Source organism: Felis catus, chromosome B4 (assembly GCF_018350175.1).
Source record: "Felis catus isolate Fca126 chromosome B4, F.catus_Fca126_mat1.0, whole genome shotgun sequence".
Classification (NCBI taxonomy): Eukaryota; Metazoa; Chordata; class Mammalia; order Carnivora; family Felidae; genus Felis; species Felis catus.
This window is the reverse complement of record NC_058374.1, coordinates 90,934,497-90,959,795: the sequence shown is the minus strand read 5'-3', so window position 1 is coordinate 90,959,795 and position 25,299 is coordinate 90,934,497. Positions and strand designations below refer to the sequence as shown.

The 25,299-nt window shown below is 45.3% G+C and overlaps 1 pseudogene; it reads left to right on the top strand.

Annotated features, from left to right (window-relative positions):
* Positions 1–7,181: 7,181 nt before the first annotated feature.
* On the top strand, positions 7,182–8,475 carry LOC101092448 (annotated as a pseudogene).
* Positions 8,476–25,299: the final 16,824 nt, after the last annotated feature.

The following is a 25,299-nucleotide window of genomic DNA, read 5'->3' as shown; positions in this document are numbered from 1 at the left end:
GAGGGGCTATTCATCCTATGGAATTCTTGTAAAATCACTGACCTGAACAATATGCTTCTGAGAATGTTTTCCTGCTTAGCTTATAAAGATATTATTATGTATCTATGATATAATCACTAGAAAATGCTCCCTCTGGGGCATTTGTTGTTGCTCTAATTATCATAGTTGATTGTGGAACCGATATCTCTGGTGTGCATAAAGGTATAACAGGAGAGCAGATACAATCTTTTACGCAAACTGCACTTTCTGTCTTCATATTAGCGTTATATACAAAAATTCTGTCCCGCAAAGGCCATCCTATAGACAGACTATCTTAACTTAAAGGGCCAAAAATTATTGTAATGAGGTTACAATAATGATTGCTATAATTATTTGTGATTTTGATGTCAAGACAAATCTATTTCCAACTCTAAGCTCTGACAAAAGTTACTTCTCTGAGACTTAGTGCCCTTTCTGTTCGGCAGACCTAGAAATATCATCTCATAAGACTCTTTTAGGGATAAAGACAGATGATATATGGAAAGGGTCTAACACGGCGCTTAACTCACTGCTGTCTATTATCAGCATTATCTTCGAATCTGTGCAATTCGAAAGACCAAAGTCACAAATAATAGAAAGCCATGTTATTCTATACAGGTTTTCATTGTGAAACTGGAGAAAAGGAACTCGATAAAGTTCACCGGCTATGAAGAGATTGTACTCTTACTCTTTAACTGTCAGTTAGGTCTTCTCAATTATTCAAAGTATTCGGGGAGATCAGAGATTAGGTTAATGTGAAACAGCCATGAAACTAAACATTCTTGACAATTGGCTTCGGAATGTGTTTGGTTCTTACATTTGAAAATTGGTGTGGCTGGTGGTCTAGATACTCACTTCAGAGAAAAAGAAGGAGGCATACTGAGGAGACTTGGTTCAGGCACAGAGAAAGATGCCTGCTGTCCTGATCCCATTTCTCCGTCCAGTTCTTCTCTCAACACGGGGACAGAAAATGTCTGCTTTCTCTTAACTGACAAAAAATCTTTGCTCTCGCAAAACCTCCTGAAAGTAGGGAGGTGGCTAACTATTTGATCTTCAAAGGGCTTGTCTTCATGCAAACTAAGTAGAGGAAATTGAAATGTCTAAAAAGCTATAATTAAGCAGATTCCATACTAACTGCATTGAACTTGAAAGCAAGTTTATTATGGATAACCTAGAAGTCTGATAAACCACCCAAGGACAACACTAATTAACCTTAGTGTGCTTTGAATAATTATGAGGCATAGATCTGAATATGTCTTTTTTTTTTAACGTTTTATTATTTATTTTTGAGACAGAGAGAGACAGAGCATGAATGGGGGAGGGTCAGAGAGAGAGGGAGACACAGAATCCGAAGCAGGCTCCAGGCTCTGAGCCATCAGCCCAGAGCCCGACACGGGGCTCGAACTCAGGGACCGCGAGATCGTGACCTGGCTGAAGTCGGACGCTTAACCGACTGCGCCACCCAGGCGCCCCAACAGCAAAGTATTTTTAAAGCCACACGTGAATCGATGGCTAATGGAAATGAAGTAAGCTATTCTTACAGGGAAGAGAAGGTAGGATTTAGGAAAGCAAGATGTTAAATCTGATCTTTAGAAAATTCAGAGATTATGGTATGATGGTTGGTTTGTTTGTTTCATTTTTTAATTTGTTTTCCTTTTTGAGAGAATGTGTGTGAATGGGGGAGGAGCAGAAAGAGGGAGAGAGAGGATCCCAAGCAGGCTGCCCCTTGTGGGGCTCGAACCTGTGAGATCATGACCTGGGCCAAAATCAAGAGTTGGATGCTCAACCAACTGAGCCACCCAGGTGCCCCTGTTTGTTTTTAAGAATTAGTTGTAGGGGCGCCTGGGTGGCTCAGTCGGTTGAGCATCCAACTTCAGCTCAGGTCATGATCTCGCAGTCTGTGAGTTCGAGCCCCGCATTGAGCTCTGGGCTGACAGCTCAGAGCCTGGAGCCTGCTTCATATTCTGGGTCTCCCTCTCTCTCTCTCTCTCTCTCTGTCCTCTGCCTCTCATGCTGTCTCTCCTGTCTCTCAAAAATAAATAAAACACTAAAAAAATTTTTTTTAAATAAAAAAGAATTAGTTGTAGATCATAAGTAGAATTTAGGAAACCAAGCAAATGATCAAAGGAAAAAAAAAAAGAGAGAGAGAGAGACAAACCAAGAAACAGACTCCTAACTATAGAGAACAAACTGATGGTTACCAGAGGGAAGGTGGGGCGGGGGGTGGGGTGGGAGTGAACTAGGCAATGGGGTTTAAGGAGCGCACTTGTGATGGGCACCCGGTGATTATGGAAGTGTCGAATCACTATGTTGTACCCCCAAGGCTCTTACAGCCTAACAGTATGGTAACTCTACTGGAATTAAAATTAAAAATGTAATTAAAAAAGGAATCAATTGTAGAGCAATTTAAAAGGAAAAAGGTTGTTTCTAAAAGATTTAAAACAGAGCTTTGGAAGAAAGAAAATTGATCATGTGTACTTGTAGAGCAATTTTTAACATTCCAACAAGAGTTTGGGCTGGGTCAGACACTGGATTTTATAAAGGTAAACACGTTTCACTCTGCTATACATACATATACGTATATTGCTACATAGTAAAGTGTTGCAAAAGTCAGCGGCTTCACTGGGTGATTCCGGCTCCAAATCTCTCCTAGGCTGCAGTCAACATGCCGTCTAGGGCCGGAGTTTGAAGGCTTGACGCGGGGCTGGAGGATCCGCATCCAAGAAGGCTGTTGGAGGGAGGCCTTAGTTCTTTGCTACTCGGGCTTCTTTGACACATCGCAGCGGGCTTTTCCCGGAGTGAGTGATCCGAGACAGTGCAGGGAAGCCGTAGTATCTTTTGTGACCTAGTCTTAAGGCGAGGAAGGCACACACCGGTCCTGTTCATTAGAAGCCAGTCACTAGCATGCGCGCAGCTAGAGGGGGAATCAACTGCAGTTCTTGAAGGGAGAAGTATCCACCAGTGTGTGATTATATTAACAGCGCTACATATCACTGTAGAACTTTGTAGAGCCTTTACTACTCTAAAGCGAATCCAAAAGCGCATGTACCGTTTCTCAAGCTTAGCTGACCACTGAACTCGTTTTTGTGGATTATTTTGTAGAACTGGTATTCCCCCGGAGACATTTCAGAAAACACTGGTGGTTTAACACTGCTATCACACACACACACACACACACACACACACACACACACACCTATTCTTATAAGAAATATACAGTATTGTTAGCTTTCAGTGATGGCAATCCATTATTATCCTTGTGCTAGATAACAGATTTCTAAGCCTTAGAGAACCAACTTTAATTTATTTTGAATGTTTATTTACTTTTGAGAGAAAGACAGAGTGTGAGCGGGTGCGGGGGGGGGGGGGGGGGCGGGCGGTGGAGGCAGAGAGGTAGAGGGAGACACAGAATCAGAAGCAGGCTCCAGGCTCCGAGCTGTCGGCACAGAGTCCTGACGCGAGGCTTGAACTCACAAACTGTGAGATCATGACCCAAGTGGAAGTCAGACGCTTAACTGACTGAGCCACCCAGGCGTCCCTAGAGTCAACTTTAATCAGCAAGTGTTTAACGCTATCTTCTGTGCCAGCCACTGTGCTAGAGCTGGTTATTTAAGGGCGAATAAGAAACGGTCCTTGTCTCTGATGAGCCGCTAAAGGAGATGCAATTTAGAATACTTACAGCAAAATAACAGCAAAGACATACAGCCTAAATTATGCTTGCACAATTCTAAGTGCTTTGTGCATATTAACTCACTGAATCCCCACAATAACGTTATGAGGCGGACCCCTCTTTTACAGATGAGAAAACTGAGACAGGAAGAGGTTGAATCACGTACTCAAGGTTACACAGCTACGAAATGTCAGAGCTAGGATTTAAATCAAGGTGAGTCTGGCTCCCAAGTTTAGCTGTTAGCATTACAAACATGGCCTCCGAGTATTCTCCTACCAAATACTTACAGGAAACAAAAGATTGCAAATAGCCCTGATCTAGGGGACTAGACGAAAGTGTCACAGAGGAGGGGATATTAGAGCCAGGTCTTCAGGGCTAGCCAGGAGTGAGCCGGATGGAAAAGGGAGAAAGGCAGTTTTGGCCTCAGACCCAGTGTCCCCAAATGCACACGAGTGCGCGTGGACGGCACCATGAATGAACGATAGAGGGTCCTGGGAGCTGAAGCCGAAAAGCCAATAGCAATCACCTGGGAAGTAAAATCCAGAACTACAGTGTTATCTAGCTCACATCTGAAAATGTTTAATATTAATGTTCACCTTCGCAAAGAGAGATTCACAGAGCCAGGAATGTCTGTCTACGATAGCCTTGAATGTGGGGTGTGGTGGACACTGAGATGCACCACCCAGAACCCTTTCCAAGGATGAAAGACTTCCTCTCCCAGCTGCTGGGAGTGCTGCCAGCAGAGAGCCCTCAGCAGTCAGCCCCCTATGGGGACCGCATCCGCTGGAGAGAGCTGCCTCACGGAAGGCTATGACCCTTTCCTGGGACGCCGGCATCCAGCGACCGGTCAGTGTTGGGGTACGAAGGCCAGCCTCCCAGGCCAACTCGGGGCAGGATGCAGGGCCAGCCCAGCTTTGGACGCCCCTGTAGAGTCAGCTGCAGGCCTGGGTGAGGCTGCGTCACAGCCTGACTTCTGCCTCTGCCCAACCCTGCCTCCTCTCTCCTCTTCCGTGGGGAGTGATGGCAAGGGACTCCATAATAAAACTCTTGAACTCTACCTCCATCTCGGAGTCTGCCTCCTGGAGAACCCAACCAGTGCCAGTCAGTACCAGGAATGGTTGGGCAGGCAGATGTGGCGGTCCAGTTTTGGAGTTCCTGGCTGGCAATTTGAATCCCACCACTGGGTTAGGTGGTGCCCCGGGGTGACCCCTGGCACGAGCAGCAGTGAAACTGTGAACGCCTTTGCCAGTGGTGAACTGCGGTGACAGAACGGTGACCAGTGGGGTGGGAATCTCTAGCTGGTGCCGTGTAGTAGGAGTTTGCGAAATGTATGGGAAACAAGAACTAGGAGGATCGTGGGATTGGTTGGCGATACCTACGCTCAGTTGACACTCTGGAAAAAAAAAAAAAATGATTATGATGAAGAACTAAGGGTGACTGACGTTTAAAATTTAAGAGTGAAAGCCAGAGACGGCCTGCTTGGTAGCATAAAGAGCCTCTCATCTCCTGGAGGGAGGGCAGAGAAAGCTGAAGAACAGACCGGGACTTAATCATAACAGGAGCAGAGCTCAAAAGGTTAAGCTCCCAAACAAGGCAGATCTGTTATGCCAATTTCAGGGCCCTGGATGCAAGGCGGGGGGGGGGGGGGGGGGGGGGGGCGGCGGGGGGGGGGGGGAGTTCGACCCTGGCACATGGACAGGACATCTGGATTGATGTGCATGAGAATCATGAAATCCCAGATTCCCCTGAACCCACTGAGCCTGCACAAGGGGCCCACTCTTCCTGTTAAGGACTAGCATTTTCCCCGGCTTGCGATGAGGTCAATAGCTAGGATTCAGCCACAGTATAACCCAGCCAAGGACATACTGGGCCTGATAAGGGAGGCAGGGTCTAGACCGCCAAAGAGCCGGTGATAAGGGCAGGAGCAGCGATGATCCATTCTGGTCTGGATGTAGTGAGTGCTTGATGAAGGGTGGTAGACTCTGTAAGGCTGGATAAAGCTTAGTCTATCCAGGATAGAGGATTTAGCACCCTGGCAAGGACCCCGGGAGACAGCACAAACACAGGACTCAGAGGCCTCCTAGAAAAAGAACGGAGCACGCTTAGTGAGGTAATCGTGCCAGAATTGCCATGACAGACGGCGAGAGAAGGTTTTCAGGCTCAGAGAGATGGGCACGTGGCAGCGGATGTGCTACCCGAGGCCGGAAAACCAGCAAAGGCCCTCGTTCGGCAGAAACAGGGGAGGAGCACCATTTGCCAAGCAATCAGGGATATGCTGGTAAGAGGGGCACCGGGATCCTAGGGTCAGTGGCAGCTGTCCTGTGTACTCCCGGTAGCAATGGGGAGCGATAAGACCCCCTCAGGGAGACATAATTATGGTAATGAGAGGCAACCTCACAAAGGCAGACAGAGGGGGGTCTACGCTCTGAGTAACACGGGGCCGTTGTCAGTAGAACAGTGTCCTTAAGGGCAAAATAGATGGGCGGCCAGGGAGTGTACTACTTAATCCACTAAATCAAAAGAGATCAAGGATAGATAATCAGGAGGCTGCAGCCACTCATCCCAACAAAACGTTTCTGAACCTGAGCCAGTTTGGGGACCTGTAACGCAGTGGCTAAAGAAGAGGCTAGGTCCCCACAAAGAAGGACCCTGCAATACCACAGCAAGTGAACACAGTAATGATTCCACCGCCCTTCTCGAAAGAAGCTTATGGGCCACTTACTAGGGGAAAGGCACGATGCCAACCAGAGGCTCAAAGCATTGCTTTGCCTCCCTATAAGCATGTGATCACATGGGAGTCAAATAATAAAATAAATGGACTTCTGGCTTGTGTCTGGTTCCCAATGAGTCCACTGGGATTGTGGACAAACCCAGTGGTCATTTCCCTGGTCCCCAAATTGAAATAGAATTTGTAATTGAAATAGAGATACTTTGTAGCTGGCTGACCGCTCCATTGATCTCTGGGCCAAGGGGGGTCAGAGCTATCCCAGAGACCAGGAATAGTCAAATAGAAGTCTCTGAAACTGGCCCCTCCCTTCAACCCAAATAGCCAAAAACCATACTGCATGCCAGAGAAATGACCTAAGTTAGGGAGGGAAAGAATGTTTGGGCTCGCTCTATATTTCTGATCGAGATCAATATGCTTCCTAGCTGGGTCCCTTTAGGAACCGGACATCAAGTTTATTTCATCTCCAAGGCCTCCAAACTGAACAAATAATCGCTAATGATGATTTCATTACAGTCATTATAATCCACTTCTATTAGGATGAAACTACTTGAAACATCCACAAAAACTTTAAAATCGGATTGTGCCTTTCTACAGTCTCAGGTGCTCTTATAAAAACACATTCAACTAAAGAGCGCTAATACTGTTTGCTAGAAAAAGAGAGCTTTTCCTTAAAAAAAAAAAAAAAAAAAAAAAAAAAAAGAACAAAAACAGAAAAGCAAACAAAACAACAAACAAGCCAAAAAAACAAGCTACATGTTTTCATCCGGGACAGAGTAGGGTTAAGATGGCAGCACCCAGGGAGCTGGTCAGGGGGCTACGGTCAGTGGATCTGGACAGCCTGGCTGTGAGGACCTATGCCAGATTTACCGGTGCCCCACTCAAGGTGCGCAAGGTCACCAACTCCTGGTGGAGCCCTTCAGGAACTCTGCCTGCCCTTCGGACTCGTCAGGGAGAGGCCATCTTGAGACCGCACAAGGTCACCACTCACCTTGGAAAAGAGAAGCACAACGCCAACAAATGAGACCTCACCCTGGCAGGGAGCAGACCCCTTGGCCTTCAGGTCTCCGCTGGAAGGGAAGCTGCGCCCCGCACGCTTGAGTAGACACCAAGAACTAGGGGGGCGTGCCCCGGAAGTGGTATGCAGCGGCCATGCCCTTTCCGCTCAACTTCTTCCTGCCTGGCTGCAGGCAGTGGCAGTTCCCCGTGGCTGCGTCAGCTGCGTGGGGGAGCTCAGGCTTGAGAACCGAGAAGAGCTGGAACAGGAGCTGGAGCAAGAGACGCGGGGACGCCCGACCCTGCTGTCTCAGCACCTAGGCTCTCAGACATTCTTTTTTGGAGATGCCTCCACCGCCCTGGACACCTTGGTCTTTGGCTTCTTGACCTGCTGCTGCAGGCAAAGCTGCCCAGTGGGAAGGCGCAGGCTCACCTTCCTGACTGCGCGACCTCTGTGCCTACTGCACCCACATCCTCAACCTCTGCTTCCCCTGGGATGGAGCTGGGGTGCCACCTCCATGCCAGACAGTGACTGAGGAGGAACCACAGCCCACGGGTGCTGGCGGGACCGGCAGCCATGATGGTCTACGCCTCGCTCGTTAGCGTTGTTTCTATCCAGCAACGCCTGCTCCGACCCCAGGCACGCAGTCCCTGGGCACAGTTGAGGACGATGAAGAGGAACAATTAATTCGTCCTCTTGCGCCCAGGACTGATTTTTCTACTGGCATGCATTCCAGAAGCCCCTGTGTTTCCCCGTTGTTGGTAGCCTGGAAATGGGGTGCCCACTCCCAGAGAAGAAAGCTGTCCACACTGAGAAGAGAAACCAAAAAGCTATTTTCCTTAAGTGTGTGTATGTGTATAAGGTATGTGTCACCATTGGAGGAAGATTTTTGATATTTCGGTCAAGCGGCCTTCATAGATCGTTTCTAAAAGCATGGGCTTAGGGGCGCCTTCGTGGCTCAGTCGGTTAAGCGTCCGACTTCAGCTCAGGTCACGATCTCGCGGTCCGGGAGTTCGAGCCCCGCGTCGGGCTCTGGGCTGATGGCTCAGAGCCTGGAGCCTGCTTCCGATTCTGTGTCTCCCTCTTTCTCTGCCCCTCCCCCGTCCATGCTCTGTCTCTCTCTCTGTCTCAAAAATAAATAAAAACGTTAAAAAAAATTAAAAAAAATAATAAAATAAAATAGTGGGCTTAGGGCGCCTGGGTAGCTCCCCCGGTTAAGCCTTCGACTTTTGATGTCAGCTCAGGTCATGATTTCACGGTTCGTTAAGATAGAGCTCTAGGTCAGGCTCCGTGCTAACCGTGCAGAGCCTGCTTGGGATTCTCTCTCTCCCCCTCCCTCTCCCTCTGCCTCTCCCTCGCTCTTTCTAGCTCTCAAAATAAATACATGAACATTTAAAAGGGTAAACGTGGTTCCTTAGAGATTTCGCTTCGGTCAACAAGACGGCAAGAGTACACTGAAAGGATTCTCAGAAATTACAGATTGTATCTTTCTCATATCCCTGCATACTTCCCACAACTAATGCATTGTTTGGCAGGAGGCAATGAAAATCTCAGGGCTCCGGCAGCTCACAAATAGTTCTGATTTCCGAAGTATTTCCATAAATGTTCATGAGTTCTCCATATTCACCTTATCAGGGTAGACAAGGCCCTGCCCTGTTTGACCTCTTCTCCATTCTGGGTGCCTTCTCAAATGGTTAACAATATAACAGGACCCGAGAACATTTATTTAGAATTATTTGCACGTCAACCATTTTTGCTCTTAAAACACAAAAACCGAAAGCCATGGAATTTACATTCGACCCTTTTTTGTGATTAATGTGGTGTTCTGTGTAAGTGTGAATGAAAACAGTTAATATGTGTGAATCACTTAATTCCAGGCAGTAGCAAAGACCTCTAAAATACTCTGAACAATGCTGAATTATTATTATCATCATTATTATTATCTAAGAGATTTCGACCACATACTCCCGGTCGTAGAGCACCTACGTTTTATTTTGGACAAGACAGTGATTTTGACTCCCACCTCCCCCCACCCCCGGCCCCGCCCCAGTGTTTTCAACTTTTAAAGTTAGTTGGCAACATTGAAAAACTCAGGGCCTTACAAATCTCGGGTGTTTTAGCTGCTGGATCCACCTTCTCCCGTGGCACGGTCATCAGGCACCGACTCGGGCTAGTCTCCAGTTCACCGCACTCCTCCCCACACCCTATAGTCCCTCACACTGAAACAGGGCACCGGGAGCCATTTATTGTACCATTTCCTGTAGTCTGTTTTCATAACTGTTTTTTTTTTTCTTTTTCTTTTTCTTCCTCAATGGTTCTAGTCCCCGTGGGCATCTCAGTTTCCATGCCTATCAAAGGGTGCAATGTTTGCAAATTGAAAGGGACCTCATAGTGCTGTTCTATCACTTTTCCCCCTTCTCCTTTTTGCTTCTGTCACTGCATGATCGCTACTACCAACCAGCCCGTGTCCCGTGAAGCCTTTACCTTGGTCACATATACCCTCCTGGGAAGAGAGAGTGTGGCCTCTGTGCCCAGTAACCTGACACAATTTTCTGGGCATAGTCATTGTTGCAAATGTAACTTCTCCTAGTGAGTGGATCCAACACAAGGCTGTTTCATAGAACCTGGGAGCTTTTATACTTGTTCCCAGCCCATTCCCCCAAAATAATGCCCCCACTCTATAATTACATTTACACTCATGACATGGAGAAAGTAAAAAGGTAAAAAATTCCTTTTAGCAAGAATTCTATGGCTGTGTATTAGGTACAGTTCCAAACAAAAAATAACTTAGGCAATCCGGAAGGAATCGATTTTTTAGTGTTCTGTAAATGAAAAGTTATAAAGTATTTTAACTTGCACTTTTTAACTCCTTACTGCGTTAGCATTTAGACAGCCTATGTTAACTTATATCCACTCTAACTTTTATAAGTCAGCTTGTCTTTTCAGGACTAAGAGTTACCAGTTAGAATTGAGGATCACAAGCTTGGCATTCAAGTCTGTATGGAATACTTCCATATTTAATTCCCAAAGTCACTCTAAGTTTTGGTTGTTGTTGTTTGTCCTCAGAAAGGCCCCGTACCAACAAATGTGACTTCATTCTGTCAAGTAGCAATTCGTTGGAATATTGCAGATCTGAATGTATTCAGAAAATCTTCAAAATATACATTTGTAATTGGCTGACTGAGAGATTCTACGTCAATGGGTTATAAGGAGAAACCATACTTCTAGCTTTGCTCTTCAAATTTGACTTCTGGATCCCTTCCCTCCTCCACCCTCCCCAAGATGAAATATTGCTTCGCTTTTCCATTGCTCTTGGATAGTAAACGAATAGTCCTTCATTCTGGTATTTAAAATGACCCAGTCTATACGCTCATGACTGCTAGTCCAGTGCACTGTAAAAACCATCGTAATCCAAATTAAAGCATTCTCTGTAGACTGGAGTTGGGCGCGGGCACTGCTGTTTTTACCCCCTTTTCCTCACTTACCTTCTTCCCTCTAGCTGCTGTTCCTGACCCTTGTACGGTAAGATTGGATCAAGGAGCAGAAAAGATTAAAGAGCTGTGACAAGGCATTGAACCGGTCTGGGGAGGCAGCCGCTCCCGACTGATTTCTTTCTCAGTCAAGGCTATTGTCAGCTCCTCAGTGAGGCTTCACCAGGGACCTCTGACTGCTACCACCTTGACATAGTGAGCTGTCTGATTAACAGTGCCCCCTTGAAGGGCTTTTGGGCACTACTCTGTTAGGGTCACATCATCCCTCCAGGTAATCACTTGCTTACTGAGCAAGATCCCCTCTAAGGCAACCCCAGCCTGGCTCCCTTTTATATAGTCCACATCTGAACTCCAAGAAACATTCACCTTTCCCTACCATCAGTGGAAGTAAACTTTATTCTTTTTTTTTTTTAATTTTTTTAAATGTCTATTTATTTTTGAGACAGAGAGAGACAGAGCATGAGCAGGGGAGGGGCAGAGAGTGAGGGAGACACAGAATCCGAAGCAGGCTCCAGGCTCCGAGCTGTCCGCACAGAGCCCGACGCGGGGCTCGAACTCATGAACCGTGAGATCATGACCTGAGCTGAAGTTGGACGCTCAACCGACTGAGCCACCCAGGCGCCCCTAAAATTTATTCTATTATAGTCTTCTTTACTCTGTAATCAGACACAGTGGTGTGGCAACAGCCATAGTCTTTATACTTACTGTTCTTTGTGGACGTCAGATACCAGTCCTTATGATGTTTCCAAACTCCAGGAGGTGTGTATAAGTCCCCTGAGACATCCCCTTGAAGTCCCTGTTGTGTGTGTTGAGGTACACTCCAACAATTTTTTTTTCCAAGGAAATTCTCTCCCCGCCTCTTCCAGCCCAACTGGAAGGTGATGCTGGCCAACTTGGGTTCGCCCCCTTTGCAAGTGCCACATGGGTGGTCTAGCACCTCATATTTTAACACAGGGTACTTGCAGCCAATTGCTTTATTCTTGGATTTTGGTGCCTCTGCCAAAACTGGAGCAGAATGACCCCAATTTTATCATCTAGTTACATAGTCAATCTTCTTGACTTCGGCTCAGTGGTGTGCTGGTGAACCGTGGCCATTATTAATATTTAAATTATGTAAATCTACAATTACATAGATTATATATATATATTTTTTTAACATTTATTTTTATTTTTGAGACAGAGAGAGACAGAGCATGAACGGGGGAGGGTCAGAGAGAGGGAGACACAGAATCTGAAACAGGCTCCAGGCTCCGAGCCGTCAGCACAGAGCCGGACGCGGGGCTCGAACTCACGGACCGCGAGATCGTGACCTGAGCCAAAGTCGGACGCTTAACTGACTGCGCCACCCAGGCGCCCCAGATTATATATATATATTTTAAAAAAGGTTGGGGCGCCTGGGTGGCGCAGTCGGTTAAGTGTCCGACTTCAGCCAGGTCATGATCTCGCGGTCCGGGAGTTCGAGCCCCGTGTCGGGCTCTGTGCTGACGGCTCAGAGCCTGGAGCCTGTTTCTGATTCTGTGTCTCCCTCTCTCTGACCCTCCCCCGTTCATGCTCTGTCTCTCTCTGTCCCAAAAATAAATAAAAACGTTGAAAAAAAAATTAAAAAAAAAAAAGGTAACAAGGACTCAAAGGCATCGCTTTCTAATTATTTCACTTCATTTTGTTATTATCTCCGCTTTTGAGATTATTGGTCTCTCGTCTCTGTATGGTAACATATGATGGTGTACCACTTTACATTTCTTCCCAACTCAGCATTCCGTGACTCATTGTGGCAGGTAGAAATTCGCTATGGAGAGAGTATTTACACCGAGGAAATCGGCAAATGTAACAAATCAGGTGCTCCCCCCCCCATCTTGTGGTTAAACATTTGCCAATTCACCACTGCTTAGTACACATTCCTCAGAGATGCGGAAAAACTAGCAACATAGCAGGTGCAGTCCACTCCCAGGCAGCTCATCTCAATATAAAAGGGCTACTTTGTAAGTGCTAACCTTTCCCAAGATCAATAGATTCAGCACGTCTCTCTCTCCCATGCTTGCAGTTCTTGGGAGATCAAATTGGTTCCTCCTCACAGGTATCCACCCTTAATACATTTTCAAGTAAAAGTCTGAGATTAGACAAAGAAGCTCCCGCAGCTGCACATTCCTTGGCAGCCCACATCATAAATGCTTTTGCAAAAATGCCTCACCCAATTTTTTAAACTGTTCTGGGCTACAGCTAATAGATGATGAAAATAATGACTTTTAAATATGCCACTGCACAATTAGGCCACTAAAGCCACGGAGACACTTCGAGGAGCTCGAGCCTAGGCAATAAGACAAAGATACCTGAAGGAGGAGAGCAAAATATCTACAGGAAAAAGGTAGAGCTTGCAGGTCAAAATTTGCATCTACACAGCCAAATGGAATCAACGTGAATGACACTGTAAGAGAAACAACCTCTCACTTCTTACTCAGTAGTATACATTTGAGCATTAAAGAATCTTTTCGTGTTGATTTGCTCCACACTTGGTGGGGGGAGGGGGGGGGAGAGCGAACGACACCGTTGTTTCTCAGAGGTCGGGAGAGGGTAGGGAATGCTCATTCTCTAAAAGTGGAATCTTTTCCACAAATTTTAGAAGGAACTTGTTGACCTGATAGTTATTCACTTTAAAGAAACTAATGCGAAAGCGAAGCGAAAGTATGAGGCATACAGAACGGGATTGTTGCTGAATGCGAGGACCTCTTTTATGAACTCGACCCCCTGCTTGACTCTGTCCTGAGCTCTCGCATGTTGATACGGAAAGCTAGAAATGACCTTGTCCGTCTGCCCTATGAGGAATATTTCCCAGCGTGGACCAGTGTGACCGTATTGCTTATGGCCACCCTCCCTCTGATTGGTGGCCCCCTTGCACTGGGCTGGGAGTAAAATATCACCTCTCAAAAATCACCTTTGGATAGCACTTTATATCCTACAGAGGACATCCATGCACACCATTTCCGATAAGCTTCATAGCCACTCTGTCAAGTAGGAAAGACAAGTATTATTGGCTCTTCTTTAATTTAATTTATTTAAATTTTATTTATTTCATTGTATTTTTTCATCATAGTAAGTGTACTCTTTAATTTCCATCCCCCCCCGCCCCCCCAGCCTGGTAACCATCAGTTTGCTCTCTATGGTTAAGGGTCTGTCTTTTGTTTTGTTTCTCTCTCTCTCTCTCTCTCTCTCGTTTTTTTTTCTTTTGCTCATTTGTTTTGTTTCCTAAATTCCACATATGAGTGAGATCATGTGGTATTTGTCTTTCTCTGAGTTATTTCGCTTAGCATTATGCTCTCTAGCTCCCTCTATGTTGTCACAAAGGGCAAGGTTCTGTTCTGATTTCTTCCAAGTCAGGGGGTGAATCTTCCTGACCTCTGCCAAATGGAGTCCTCACTACCAGAACGCGATTATGGGAACGACGACCCGATCCCATTCCCGTGTCCCCTTCACACTTGAGGAGGGGATTATACAGAATGTGAAACACCAGAGGAGTGGGAGTCTTGGGGGCCATCTTGGAATTCTGCCTCCCACGGGGCCTGAACCTGACACACAGAGAGAACGTCGACTCCCAACTGCACCTGCTAGCTTCGGGACTTAACTTCTTCGAGCCTCACGTTCCTCAAAATTGGGGCAATCCTACTCAGAGAATTATTGGGAGAAAAAGAAGTGCTAGCATCTGGACAGTGTTAAACATATGAAACACGTTCACTAAATACTTTCTCCTGCCTTTGCCACTGCAAGCCAATGGCTTGTACTGTTGCATGCAGGTACCCCAGGTTAGCTCAGTTTTTTTTTTTATGACTATATTAATAGTTACAAGGCAGCATGTTGCAAACTATATTTAACCTTGGGCACTGACAGTGGAACACAGAAAGTAAAAAAGGATACTAGTTCATCTTACTTATCCCATCCCGATAAGAATCTCCTGTATTAGATGCTTCTTGTGTTACCTCACTGAACCCTAATAACACTGTGCAGTAGGTATCCGTATCCCCATTTAACAGGCCAGGAGACTGAGTTCCAGTGCACAACATGAGTTAGTGGCAGAGTTCATGACTATGGATCCCGGCTTGCAGCAGGGTATCCCACGAAAGAGCCACTGAGAAACCAAGACTTTGACGCGCTGGCGTGTGTGTGTGTGTGTGTGTGTGTGTGTGTGTGTGTGTGCCTGATTCATCAGGAAGGAATGCGAAGAATTTCCCCTCCCCTCAGGGAGAAGGCTGGGCCCCTTTACCCTCAACAGAGAGTGCACAGATTTTAAAATGTTGCAAAGGGCCATCAATTTCTATTGTGAGAAAAGAGGAACTAAAAGAATATTTTGTGAATAAGGACTCAGGAGAGAGGGACTGGTGAGTTACTGATCCTGATCTGTTTCTGCCACTATTCAGCGCTATTTTTAAGGCTCAAAATTATCCTTTCGTGGTTGTGGAGGCAGAGTCATTACTTCCATATCTTTTAAAACCTTGGAACATGAAACAAGATCGGTAACACAGTTATTTAACTCTACTAAAAGAAAGCAAGAAAACAAAACTTGCTGAACAAATTTTCCTACCCCAAGGATGATTATTTCTAATTGAAGAGAACATATACTCATTTAGGAAGACTCCTCCAAAGCCCTCAAAAAGGACAGGAGACTTGATAACTGACAAGGCAAAATTTATGCTGCAAAAGAATTCTTACTTTAGTTTAAAGATCTTCGGAAAAAGGGAGAACACGAACATAGCAGTATTAACATGGATGCGGGGAACCCTCCAATGACATGGCCATTTATACTTTAGAAAATGACAGAAGGGGAACATGAACTAGAAACATTTTCTTTGAAATAAGAACTACATCTTTCTAGGAATGAAAGGTCTCTGTAGAAAGGAAAAGCGAAGCGTTCAAAAAGATGTCAAAGTTATGGAATAAGAGATGGAAATCTTTGAAGCTGAAGGCATCAAAGTATTTGGAGAGAGATGATTCCCATTTCTTCATCATTTCCCCAACTGGTACAAAGTCAGAGAGAGCTTTTCAACAGCTGGCTCACTTAGATTTTATTTACAGAGGATTTAGCTCTGAGGAATAAGGAATACGCTGGATCTAAAAAGATTTTCAAAAGATTTTTTAAAAAGATTTTCATTGGCTGAAAATGAGCATTTTCTAATAAGATAAAGGTCACAGACCTTTGCTTGGGTACAAATATCTAACTGTAAGTAAGAGTTCAGACACTTGAATTAGCAATAATATGCTGTGGGCAGAGATTGTGTTGCCTACCCATTTCCATTTTCCCTTCTTTGTTTAATTAAAAAAAAATTTACCGAGGCATGCCTGGGTGGCTCAGTCAGTTAAGCTTCTGACTTTGGCTTAGGTCATGATCTCATGATTTGTGGGTTCAAGCCCCACATCCAGCTCTGTGCTGACAGCTCAGAGCCTGGAGCCTGCTTCGGATTGTCTCCCTCTCTCTCTGCCCCTCCCCCGCTCACACTCCGTCTCTCTCTCAAAAACAAACATAAATTTTTTTTTATTTATCAGTGAACATACAATATTATATTAGTTTCACTTCCCTTCTTCCTTAATAAAATTTGGATTTTATTTGGAACAGCAATATGTCTAGCTGGGATTATATTTGCTAGCCTCCTGCAAAGAAAGGTTTGGCCAATGAGATATAAATAGAACTTTTTGCAAATAGTTTTTTTAAGATATTTATTTAAAGGGTATCGATTCCTGTAGGACGGGTATCTTTGTGCATCTCGCCCTTCCCCTTCTCCTGCCTGGAACATAGATGTAATGGCTGGAGCTCTAGCCACCATGTTGTGTCATTAATGATGGACATGAGTAAGGGTAGCAGAGAAGAAAATTAAGGGAACACTGTATCCCGATGACACCATGGAGCCTTTATACCAGCGCTAACCTGTACTATCTCAGGACTTCTTTCATGTGAGAGAATAGACTCTTAATTGGTTATCCCTCTAGTCACGTATCTGTTACGAGCAGAGGAGCTCAAATCCTGTTACTGGCCAGCAATACAGTGTGATTATGAAAATGGTCCAAGTTATCTGAGACCACATTCACAAACATTTTGTATCTGGGTGAGAGCACACAACACAAGACAACCGAGCAACAGCAATGAAAATGGACTGATGCCAGAATTTCCTTCTACCACAAGCTCACACAAAGAGGCAAAAATTAATTTCCTCACGGGCCTGAGGGAGTATGATACTGGCCTGATGCAGACTTCAGAAAATCAAAAGATATGCTTAAAGGGTAAAGGCAAAAATGGCTGGCCCCGGGGAGGGTAAGTTCTGCTAGCCTGAGAAGAGACTGGAGGAGACTTTGCAGCACTCCGGGGAGTTCACAGTCATAGAAAAAAATGGCCGCACAGTGCATTGAGGAAAGCTGGGCACCAGCCGTCAGAGCTTTCGTTCTAGTTTTGGCAAAGACTAACGCCCAAGAGTGGCGTGAAAGGAAAAGAACCTCCTGTCTTTACACGGACCGCGACGGACTTGGATAATGAAACTCTCATGGGGGCCCATGATGGCCTGAAGTTAAGAGGCACATTCGTCAATGTCCAGGACCCAAATAATACCTCCTCAACCTGAACCCTACCCTTCTGTGACCCCCACAGAGGCAATAATGAATAACGGATAGTGAATTTTTCATCAGTGTAATGAAGGAAGACTCAAAGTTTTCCGTTTGATTTAGAAAAGCACTTTCTTGCATCATATTTTTACGGCGTGTTATTAAAAAGGAAAAAAAAAAAGGCAGTGATGGTGAAAGGGCGGGCCTGCGCCGGCCGACTCCATCTTGTTCTGTGTTCTCCACCTTGAGTGACTGTGTCCCCGACATGACCCCTTTTCCGGGAAAATCGAAGAAACCTCAGATCGCGCCTCCTCCCCTTGAGTAACCTCCTACTCACCCGTTCAAACTTCCTGATCAAAACACGCCCAGCGACCTGCGTAACAGGACTCTGACCCTTCCCCAGCCAATCGGTCGAGGCCACGACCCTTCCCCAGCCAATTGGCTGCCCCTAGACCCCTATAAAACCTTTGTGCTTTTGAAACTCGCTCTCTCCCCGGTATCTCACCGCTGCGTCGGTGCAGGTAGGGGACTGAGCTCGAGCTAGCTCGAATAAAGGCTCTTTTGCTTTTGCATCGGACTTGGCTCCCTGGTGGTCTTTGGGGATCACGAATTCTGGGCATAACAATGGTTCTGCTCAGCTTTGCCCACAGCGCTTCATGAGTAACCAAAGAGAACAATGGGATAATGTACTAAATACAGCTTGTTGCCCCCGGCATTCATTGCTCCGTCTTCTTTTCTTCTTCTTCTTCTTCTTCTTCTTCTTCTTCTTCTTCTTCTTCTTCTTTTTAATGTTATTTATTTTTGAAAGAGAGGGAGAGAGGGAGAGAGACACAGAGCGTGAGCAGGGGACGGGCAGAGAGAGAGGGAGACCGAATCTAAGCAGGCCCCAGGCTTTGAGCTGTCAGCTCAGAGCCCGATGCCCCGGGTTCACGCTCACGAACCGCGAGATCATGACCTGAGCCGAAGCCAGACACCTAACCAACTGAACCACCCAGGCGCCTCTTTTGGCCCGTCTTCTAAAGCAACAGTACCTCCAGCTTGTAGCAGGGCGTATGGCTCCCTAGAATCCTTGCTTTCCTCCATCTCGCTTCCCTACAGGTGCAGGCATGTAACTACGTTTGAGTCATGGGACAGGAGCAGAAGCGGCAGTTTCTGGGCACCTCTCCGAAGGGATGGCCCGCGTGCACAGCTAAGTCCTGCTGCTCAGAACTTGGTGTTGCCCTAAGGATCTGGACACGGAAGCCGTGGAGAGAGAGCAACAAGCTAGATGGGGCCCAGCTCTGTGGAGTTGTGGAAGACCTTCCTTGCGGAAGACCAGGAAGACCGCTCACCTGCAGCTTTAGACAGGGAAATCTACGAACGCCTTGTTTAAACCCGGTTTTCAGCCACGTTGTAGCAAAACCCGTTAACAAAGGCTTGGGGAATGACAGGCACCTCAGTGTTGAAAGAGCTGGGTCTACCTACCCTGGAAGAGAGATCACTCAGAGAGACAAGGTGGCTGTCTTAAAAACCACTGAAGCTTGGGGTGCCTGGGTGGCTCAGTCGGTTAAGCACCCGAGTTCGGCTCAGGTCGTGATCTCACAGTTTGTGGGTTCGAGCCCCACATCAGGCTCTGTGCTGACAGCTCGGAGCCTGGAGCCTGCTTCGGATTCTGTGTCTCCCTCTCCTTCTGCCCTTTCCCCGTTCACACTCTCGCTCGCTCTCTCTCAAAAATAAATAAACATTAAAAAAAATTTTTTTTAAACCTGAAATGTATTGCAGAAGAGAGATAAGCCTTATTACATGTGGTTCTAAGGAAGAAAATTCTAGAAAGACAAATATGGACAAAATGTAAGACAAGCTGTATCACCTTTAATTGAAGTTAGTATATGACCTGGACAGGGTCACTGGCTCCGTGATCTGATGTGACTTATTAATTTAATCCAACTGTTCTTCAGACTATAAGCTCGGTGAGGGCAGGGACACCTCCCTCCCACCTTAGACAGTACTGGCCTCTAGCAGGTCCTGGATAAAAGTTTGGTATGTGGGTAAAAGGACAAAGCAGGGCTAGAATGGGGAGTGAGCGGCCTTTGCAGGTTCAGAGGAGTGAACTCTGAGGACAGTCCTGCCCCCAGTAGCAAGCAGAATTTCATTGCTTTTAAAATTCAGCCCCTTTTCTTGTTTGCTTAAGTCAAAGCACAATCTACTTTCAACAGTGAATGCTGGCAAAAGTGGCCATTATCACATAACAGAAGAATGTATGGGACAGTAATGATTCTAGGGAAGAGACGGGGAAATTCTCCATTCGCTTTCTCCAATGTGTGCGCGCATGTGTGGAAATGTTTAAGGAGGAATACACCAGGAAATACGGCATCGGACCTTCCTCACTGCTGCTTTCAGATACGTGGACCTTGACCGTATTTCTCTTATTCCCTTCAGCCACATTTCAAGCCATGCCATCTTGATCCCATTCAGAAAATTCGAACTTTCCAAGTAAAACTATATCAGATGTTTTGCTCGCGATTTTCTTTGTATTCCTTTCATCCCCCAAGCTAATTCAGGTGTGCCCTGCTTTAAAAAGTCAAGTACAGTATACTAGAACCCAGACTTGCAACATCTAAATTAGAGGGTGAGAATTTACATTACAAGAAGATTCTGAATGCATCGTCTTGGGAGAAAGACAAACACTGAAGCTAAACAACTTCATTAGAATGAAATCAAAACATCTCTGAAATGATGAAGCTAATCAGTAATAAATACTATTTTACAGACATAAAAATCACTTGAGACATCCTTGTGATTAGGGCATTCATTGCAAATAGAAGTGATTAGATATCTCTGGAGTCTGGCAATAAGCAAAAATCTATGACAGGCAGAACTATTGTACAAAGAGAGCTCACCCTACATTGTATCGGAGGGAAATTAGTATTTTAAAGAAAATGGACTTACAGAAAATAATCGCAGTAACAGCACAGTGTTTTCCATCATGCTTTTTATGAAAGAGCCCTTGGAATCAGTCATTGGGTACTAGATCGCTCATTCATTCATTTCGTCAACATCACTTAAAAAAGCCCACTGCCCCTGCCCCTAGGCTAGCTGCTGAGCATTCTAAGAGGAAGTCATGGAGGGACTTACAAGTTGTTCATGCAAAGGCAATAAATCAGAATAGTTTATGGTGAGTGTAAAAAACTATTGCCAATCTGGAAATAGGCTTTCCAAAGAGCAGCTGTGGTTTAAGCCACCTCCTTTTCCTTGAGAATATAGTGACTGGATGCATGGTCCTCTCCATCACTTGTCACCAGGTTACCTCAGGGTGGGCAGATGGCTGTCAGAAGAACAATCACAGTCTCTAAGGGTTTTCATTGTATTCTACAGCCGCCATGTTAATTGTTGACTCTGGGAGAGTTTTGCCTTTAGATTATGTTTTGCTTCACTAGAAGATCTGGAAAGGAATAAGAAGGAGCCGCTTTGCTTTTTTTTTTTTTTTTTTTAACTTAAGATGCATGATTTCCATAGAAGAAAATGGTCTTATCTAAAAACTGGAAGGACCTAAGGACCAAAAATGGCTACCATGGTTTCTCTGAGAGAAACTTTCCTTACTTTTCTTATACTGGATTAGTGGTAGAAACCAATGTTTTTTGATTACCTCCTATGTGTTGGGTATTGTCCTGGGAAAACTTACAAAAAAGGTTCTGCAAGGTAGCCATGATATGAATAACATTGCATTCTTATAGATAAAGAAAGTAAATCTTCGCTTAACCCATGTGTCAAAGTCTCAGAATAAGAAAATGGCAGAACCAGATTGGGAACTCTGGTGTTCTCCTGAAACTGAAGATAAACTTTCTATGTCCCAAACTGTAGGAAAAGACTCCTTTCTTCTCCATAATTCTGGCAGTTGGAGCTGGCCGGAGGGATAGCACAGGTCTTTTCATATGTTCCTAATCCAGGGAGTATTTCTCTAGAGTAAGATCTTCAGACTGAGACCCAAACGATACAAAGGATGTATAGATGAGTGGGTACAACCGAAGGAGATTAAACCTTTGTCCAGGGAAGAGTGGGAAAGAGACTTGGAGAGTCTGACACCCTAACAAAAGGCCGCTCTGAAGTGAGCTTCTAACAGAGAGCAGGAGCTGGGCATGTGGAGGGTGGGGGGTTGTCTGGCCATGAAGTAGGGTAAGCCAGGGAGACCAACCTTAGTGGGTGGAGTATGAACAGGAAGTAGAGTACCTCAGTCTGACTGATAAGTTTGGAAGGAGAAACTGGGCATGCATTTACCAGCCTTTCCTCTTCCTTGTGTCTTTAGGATCTACCAGTCTGTGAGAAGATAGCATATTGCTTTTACACGTTACAAGGTTTACAGTTGCAAGTTCCCTCTTGAGCCCGGAGTTATGGTTGCCAGATGCCAACCATAACTGGGTTGGTAAATCTGTCTCATTCCGGAAGCCAACTTGCTGATAGAGGAAACACTCACCAATATCTGCTTTATCGGTAAGAATATATTTTGTGTTCCTATCCGTCTTATCCTTTTGTCCAGAATTTCAGTGAGAGAAAGCAGGTATATTATAAACTGGGCCCCCCTTAAATTTCAACCAGGTAAATAGAAGGCGGAGGCAGGGCCCAGGGGATATAATGGCTTAGGTACCATGGGCAAGAGGAGTTTGGACCCACACAACTGAGCTGTGATGCTGGCAGGAGTCATTTCAGTAGGAGGAGCAGAGACGTATGCAGACCGTGGCATCTGAAACTTCTCTTTTGGAGAGATGGAGTCTGCGTATAAGATTCCTACCTCAGCCAAGTAGCAATGAGGCTCAGCCTAGACAGAAAGGAAGCAGGGGGGTTGGGGATTAGCCCAGTTTTGCTCCAAGCTTAAGGAGATAAGTTCTTTTCTTCTTAAATTAATTTCATTCTGCTACCAGAAGGCCAAGGAGAAGACAATTATGGGTTTTTTTTTTTTCTATCATAGGTTTCTAGCTAGACAACCAGAATCTGTCTGGATCACTCAGGGACCAATATACCAAGGCAGGCCATTACAAAGGGACTTGAGATCACAGCACCAGCTCCTGACCAAATATTTGAAACTGTCTTCGCGTATAAAATGAGGTGACATAAAGGAGCGTGGCTGCTCCAGGAATTCAGGATCTTGTACTCTCTTCTTGGATAAGGGGACCGGGGAAGAAAGAAGAATTCCTGCCTCACGTTTAGAATAAACATTCTTTTTTCACAACCACCTTCAACTCTCTCTCTCTCTCTCTCTCTCTCTCCATATATATATATATATATATACACACACACACACACATAAATACACATGTTGCGTTTTCAAATTATGTAAATAACATATGCTGATTACAGCAAAAGGGTAAGCTGAATGAAGAAAATAAGTTTTTTTTTAAATTGCCGAAGTATCTGTTAGAATCATGTTTGACTGCAGTAATGAGAAATCCAGACAAGGCATGATGAAGATAGTACAGCAGCTGCATGATCCTTTCAGGAATCGGGCTCTTTTCTATCTTTCCATTTCACCATACTTACCATGAAAGCCTTTGCCTCAACCTGGTTCCTCATGGTTGCAAGATGGCTGCTCTCGCACTCGGCCTCATATCTCCCTGAGGCGAGGCAGGACCTATATCGGGAAACTAAAAGCCTTTTTTTTTTTTTTTTTTTTTTTTTTAAAACAAACCCTCACTTTAGATTTCATTGGCCAGCACTTTTCACATGGACTTCTAACCGCAAGGAGGTTCAAGAAAGTGTGTATTTTTGGCTGGGCCCACACTCCCCCAAATGAATTCAGCATTTTGTTGGTGAGGCAGAAGAAATAGCTACTGGATAGGAAAGTTAGCATTTCTTCCAGGCTCGGCCCAGCCCGTGCCATGCCTCTGTTTCCTTTCTTACTTCCCGTGGCATCCGTAGCCCAGCCATTCTCTTAGTAGCGCCTGGGCTGTTCTTTCACCCTGGTTGGTGGCCCAGGGTTTCCTCCAATTTCACATTTCGCTGACAAAAATGAGAATCTCCATTTCTTCTGGTTATGCATCCAGCTGAGATAATTGCACCTTTTCAAAGCATGTATATAAATGCTCCATATGATTTCATAACCTATTCTTTTCTCTTACTGCCACATTTATCATCAGTAGCTTGGAAGCAGATGAAATTAACTGCATCTCAGCTGCCCCACAAGCTTCCTGGATTCATTCTATAAATGTACACCAAGCCGCATCTTCCTGGAAGTTGCTGGGGATGGACACTGACCGAACCACACAAAGTCTCAGCTCTGGTAGAGTTGATCATCTGACAGGGGAAGACAATGAACAAACGCATGAGTAAGTACACGATATATCAGATGGTGATAAGCATTAAAGAGAAAAACAAAGCAGGGTGAATAAGATACAGAGTGTCAAGGAGAGAGTCCCATGTTATACACACAATAACCGTCAGGGAAGGTTACCCTGATAAGCAGAGGCCTAAAATAAGAAAGCAAACAAGTTGTGTGCATTTTTGGAAATTTTCCGGGCAGAGGCATATGCAAAGGCCCTGACATGGGAGATGTGTGGCAGGCAGGTTTGAGGAACACACTACCGGCACCTTTGTAGCTGGACCAGGGTTAGCAAGGTGAGAGTATTCAGACAAGACAGAGATAGTACTAGAAGTTCTGATACAGTCAGAAGAGCATACTTTTATTAGTTGCATAATATTGAATCACTTTGTTAGGCACTCGAGTATTTCCACTTTTTCACTTTATGGTTGACTGTTTTTACAGGTTCTGGGCCACTGACAAAAATTCATTGATGCCTACATTACAGCAACAATTGGCTAGTTTTATTTTTTGAGACAAAATTTTAAGCGCAGCTCACCTTTTTCTATAATAATGAACACGGAGGAGGAAATAAAAGTGAAATCCCACCTCATTTACAAACAAAACAAAATGAAAATGTGCTTAGGTGTCTTAGTGGGGTGGATATGGGAGAATAGCAAGGAATAGAGGGAGAAAAGGGGAAATAGGGAAAAGGAAGTAGAGAAACAGAAAGGAAAAAGAGTAACGTCTCTTGAAGTAGAAAAGGAGCTGCTAACTCTTTCTCTTTTTGCATGACAAACCACCTTAAATTGGTGAAGGGAAACAACAACCGTTTTATTAACCTCGTGCGGCTATGGATCAGGAGCTTGGGCTTCCGCACAACATGGCGCTTTTAGAGTAGTTGTTACATGGAAGCTTGTCGGTTGTTACATGGAGGCTAGCTTTCAAGAGGCCATCCTGGAAGTCCTCTCATAGACTAGGCTTGGAACCGGTATGGCATTACTTCTACCCCACTCTGTTGGTCAGAGCAGTTAGACAGCAGCCCAGATCCAAAGGGAAGAGAAAGAGATTTCCCTTCTCAATGGAAGGCGCGTCAAAGAATTTGAAGCCATTTTTGTTTTAATTTTTTTTTTCAACGTTTTATTTACTTTTGGGACAGAGAGAGACAGAGCATGAACGGGGGAGGGGCAGAGAGAGAGGGAGACACAGAATCGGAAACAGGCTCCAGGCTCTGAGCCATCAGCCCAGAGCCCGACGCGGGGCTCGAACTCACGGACCGCGAGATCGTGACCTGGCTGAAGTCGGACGCTTAACCGACTGCGCCACCCAGGCGCCCCTGAAGCCATTTTTAATTCACCATGATATCCAAGAAGAAACGGCCAGATTCCTTAGCTTTTGCCCACGTGAGATCCGTGACTGTGATCACACAGCCACATGACCGGTAAGGCCAGACTTGGGGTCATTCTGGCTTACAGTCCTGAGATGTCTGCTTGAACTCCTCAGCGACATCTCATAAATGGCTTATCCTTTTCTAGATCTTGAAAAACTGCCCTT